At 41.9% G+C, this 5,000-nt stretch overlaps 1 protein-coding gene and 1 long non-coding RNA gene across 2 annotated transcripts in view; one reads left to right on the top strand and one right to left on the bottom strand.

The window, feature by feature from the left end:
• LOC138979973 (uncharacterized) overlaps positions 1-5,000 on the bottom strand; it is a 326,270-nt gene that overhangs the window by 291,350 nt on the left and 29,920 nt on the right. The gene's annotated exons all lie outside the window — the stretch shown is intronic.
• Positions 2,184-5,000, top strand: part of LOC138979956 (cornifelin homolog B-like) — an 11,551-nt gene continuing 8,734 nt past the window's right edge. Inside the window, exon 1 of the mRNA XM_070352724.1 lies at positions 2,184-2,342. The gene's annotated coding sequence lies outside the window, so the exon portion shown is untranslated. The remainder of the gene's footprint in view (positions 2,343-5,000) is intronic.

The following is a 5,000-nucleotide window of genomic DNA, read 5'->3' as shown; positions in this document are numbered from 1 at the left end:
GGTACAGATACAGACGCAAACGAGAACACAGATCAACCGACAGGCAGCCACGGATGAGGACATCAACGGGGACGGGAAGGGGGAGTAGCGAAAGAAAGAGAGGGAGAGAAAGAGAGAGAGAGAGAGAGGGAGGAGAGAGGGAGAGAGAGAGAGAGACAGAGAGACAGAGAGACAGAGACAGACATACAGACAGACAGACGACAGACGGACAATACTAGAGACAGGCGGGGAGAGAGACGAGGAGAGAGACGGGGAGAAGAGAGAGAGAGAGAGAGAGAGAGAGAGAGAGAGAGAGAGAGAGAGAGAGAGAGAGAGAGAGAGAGAGATCAAATCAAATCAAATCAAATCAAATTTTATTTTACGAGGGTTGTGGCATAAGCAATATAAACGAGCTTCTTTTCAACTCTCGACAGTACTAGAGACAGGCGGGGAGAGAGACGAGGAGAGAGACGGGGAGAAAGAGAGAGAGAGTGGAGGTATTACACACCGCTACGACCGAAGAGAAGTTAAAAATAAATTCCTGTTGTGCAGCGGGATAAAGTATTCCCTCATACCTCGGAGATATACCTTCACTCGCTCGCAGCGACGTCACGTGACATTTTAGATGGTGGAACAGAATGCTGTCGCTTATCGGCACTGGGTGCAGTGCCTTTGTAGTGCACTTGCACTACAACGGCACTGGGTCCAGTACCCGCTCCGGCATCGAAGCATTTTCCACTAAAAAGTGCACAAAATTTGACCTATTTCGTCGCCTATAGAGGACGGAAAGAATGTCATTTCAATGGTGTGATAACATTCTTTCCGTCACGTGACGTCGCTGTGAGCGAGTGAAGGTATATCTCCGAGGTATGAGGGAATTCTTTAACCCGCTGCACAACAGGAGTTTATACTTAACTTAGCTTCGGTCGAACCGGTGTGCAATGGGTGGCGAGAGAGAGAGAGAGAGAGAGAGAGAGAGAGAGAGAGAGAGAGAGAGAGAGAGAGAGAGAGAGAGAGAGAGAGAGAGAGAGAGAGAGAGAGAGAGAGAGAGAGAGAGAGAGAGAGAGAGGAGGTATTACACACCGGTACGACCGAACTAAGGTATCAATAAATTACTGTTGTGCAGCGGGTTGAAAGAATACCCTATACCTCGGAGATATACCTTCACTCGGTCTCAACGACGTCACGTGACATGTTATATGGTGGAAGAGAATGTTGTCGCTTATTTTCCACCCTGAGTTCGGTAAGACTGAAACTATGCTCAGTCACGGAAAGAACTATCCAAACTTGGAAGCACAGCCGCGGTTGTCCTGTAAGTTCCCGATCCTCAAAAGGAAAATAAGCGACAGCATTCTCTTCCACCATACAACATGTCACGTGACGTCGTTGAGACCGAGTGAAGGTATATCTCCGAGGTATAGGGTATTCTTTCAACCCGCTGCACAACAGTAATTTAACGTTACCTTAGTTCGGTCGTACCGGTGTGCAATGGAGGGAGGGAGGGAGGGAGGGAGGGAGAGAGAGAGAGAGAGCGAGAGAGAGAGAGAGAGAGAGAGAGAAAGAGAGAAAGAGAGCGAGAGAGAGAGAGAGAGAAAGAAGGAGAGACAGAGACAGAGACAGAGACAGAGACAGACATACCGACAGACAGACGACAGACGGACTGCAATAGAGACAGGCGGGAAGAGAGACGAGGAGAGAGAGAGAGAGAGAGAGAGAGAGAGAGAGAGAGAGAGAGAGAGAGAGAGAGAGAGAGACAGAAAGATAGACAGACAGAGAGCTTAGGGGGTGAGTGAGAACGAGAGTCCGAAAAAGAGCGCGCAAGAGAGAAAGGATGAGGGAGAGACAGACAGACAGACAGACTGGCAAGCAGTCAGTCAGACAGATGAAAGATGGTTGACACCCATTAGCATTCACGACACTATCGACAGGGAGAGATGGGCGGTGGGGTGGGTGGGGCGAGAACCCGTTTTCACGTTCACACTATTCAGCTATGTCAAGATTGCATAACACAGTTCTCGTCATTCAAGCATTCTGTGTTCTTTTTAAAAAAAAATTTTTTTACAGAAGATAACAAGTGTTCCAAAATATCTATACTCCCACATCGTACATAGTTACCTATACCTACCTATTCATTATTATCTTGCGAGTCTGTTCATGCAATACAAAGACATTGGGAAAGAAAAACGATCCACACTATTTCGCAATGCGGCCGATAAAGTGTTGATATCACACTGTCTCCGGGTGATATAAAGACAATGGACGAGGGTGATATAAAGATTAGTGTACTTCAGACAGCAATCTCATATCACTGCCGCTGCAGCTGAGGCGTGGATCGTAAGGGTGAAACCTTTTGAACATATATTGTGAGTATATACGCCCTTTTTTCCTTGTAAATGTGACTTTTTGTTCGTTTGAAACCGTTTTCTTGTTTTTGCAGTTATCTATTTAACTGTGCTTCATTTGTTGTTGTTGTTGTTGTTTAAAAGCTCCCATATCTACAACTTGGTATTCCGATGTTTATGTGCTTAAGTTTTTGAAATGTTCCCCCCCCCCCCCCCCCACTCCTTCCCCGTCTCCTAAACTATTCGTTTAGTTTGCTTATTTGTCCGGTTGTTTGTTTGCTTGTTTGTTCGTTTAATTTGCTTATTTGTCCGGTTGTTTTTACTTGTTTGTCATTTATTAGACATCTGTATTAGAAATAAGGACCGGTTGTAAGAAAAGGCGTAGCCTTAAACCTCTATCCTTGACAAATAAAGTTCCATCATCATCATCCTCCTCCCAGTGTGTCTGTTTATCTGCGTGTGATTTGTTTTCATCTGTGTACTCGTTGCTGCGTTCGTTGGTCGATTAGAGACCGATTCGTTCGTTTTTTTGTGCTATTTAATTTGTTTTAAATTTTATATCTCTGACTGATCTTATAATTATGATTCCAAATCCGTGTCATTGTATATTTTCACGTCCGTTTCTTTGTTTCTCTACTTTGTGGGTGTGTGTGGGGAGGGTGTGATGGTGTTCGTGCTGGGGCGGGGGCGGAGGGATTTGCGGATTACGTTTATATCATTTTAGGTTGTCGAGTATTCGTCGTTCTATGTTGGTGCTAATTAAGTTCCACTCGTCGCATATTAGAAATCAGGTGTATTCCTTTCTTTCTTTCTTTTTTTTAACGTTTTTCGTTAATTTTTCTTCTTCTGAAAACTATCAAAATACTGTCCCGCGATCATGTTCAGCAACATCTGAGTTGTTTTCTTTCTATTGGTTTAACTGTTCGTCTGTCTCTCTGTCTGTATGTCTGTCTGTGTGTCTGTCGGTCTGTCTATCACACACACACGTGAACACCACACGTGAGCTTTTATTCTGACAAAATATTTTGGCATAAGAAAGTGACGTATACAATAGGTACTGGCAATCAACCTGGCAAAGTATTTCAGGTAACGAAAAGGACAAGTCAACAAAAGTCAGTTTCTGCTCCCAGTAAATTTCATTTCAACAATTTATTTGAACTTTTCGTGACAAAAATGTATCTAATTTGTTCCTTTTTGTCTTCTTTCCTTATGCTGTGTATATGCGATGTGTGTACTTCACTTTTTTAATTGTGTGCATATTAGTTGTATATTTGACGAACAAAAGACATACTTTTGTTTCTACCTACATAATAGACAATTATTTTGTATTTTATTGAATTGGATTGTGTTTCATTGTATTGTATTGCATGGTGCTCTATTGTATTATGCTGTGTTGTGTTGTATTGTGTTGTGTTGTATTGTATTGTGTTGCGTAGCGTAGCGTTCTATTGTGTGACATCGCATTGCATTACATTGCATTGCAGTGTATTGTATTAAAGTACAATAACCTGCTTAGTCAGTCGAGTAGCCTTTATCAAGTGACTCAGATAATGTAGATTGCTGACCCAAATGGTCACGATATCAAAGATGTCTTCACTTGTGTGAGCAGTGCATGTTATAAGTACCGTCCTTTCCACCTACTTGGTCATATCGCTCGCCACAGGTCTGCACAGACTTCCCCATGGAATAAGAGCATTCTTTCAATTTGAACAAGAGCATCTTTTCACATGTAATAAGTTTTTCAGTTATTTATTATAATGTAATGCGGAAGGAAAAATCAGCCAGATAAGTTTTCGTTAATGTTTGTCTGTGCACTTAAAAGACCGTTGGGTCGATATATTTGTGAATGTATTGTTTTGTCAATAACAAACGTTCCAACAACCTACCTTTCTTGGTTTTTTTTATTCACATGTAATAAGATTAATTCAACGTGTAATAAGACCATATGTTTACATGTAATAAGGGCATCCTTTCACCTGGAGGAAGATTCATTTAACGTGTAATAAAAGCATCCTTTTACTTGGAATACTTTCTTTCTTTCTTTCTTTATTTGGTGTTTAACGTCGTTTTCAACCACGAAGGTTATATCGCGACGGGGAAAGGAGGGAGATGGGATAGAGCCACTTGTCAATTGTTTCTTGTTCACAAAAGCACTAATCAAAAATTTGCTCCAGGGGCTTGCAACGTAGTACAATGTATTACCTTACTGGGAGAATGCAAGTTTCCAGTACAAAGGACTTCACATTTCTTACATACTGCTTGACTAAAATCTTTACAAAAAGTATATTCTATACAAGAAACACTTAACAAGGGTAAAAGGAGAAACAGAATCCGTTAGTCGCCTCTTACGACATGCTGGGGAGCATCGGGTAAATTCTTCCCCCTAACCCGCGGGGGTGCTACATTCTGTGCAGTGGGCGTTTTTCTATATCCTTAAAAAGAGAAAAAAATAAATCGAATTTTCTCGTATAAAATTTCTAAAAAGAAAAAGCTCAGTCATTCAAAATACAAGTATTTGAAACAGAGTCGTATTGTATACATTGCGTGTGAAAATCTAAACAAATGATGAGGTATACTTAGAGAGACGCTTAGAGTTTGTTTGTTTATTTGTTTGCTTAACGCCCAGCCGACCACGAAGGGCCATATCAGGGCGGTGCTGCTTTGACATTTAACGTGCGC

This window comes from Littorina saxatilis, linkage group LG11, assembly GCF_037325665.1.
Source record: "Littorina saxatilis isolate snail1 linkage group LG11, US_GU_Lsax_2.0, whole genome shotgun sequence".
Taxonomy (NCBI): Eukaryota; Metazoa; Mollusca; class Gastropoda; order Littorinimorpha; family Littorinidae; genus Littorina; species Littorina saxatilis.
This window is presented reverse-complemented; position numbering and strand designations above follow the sequence as displayed.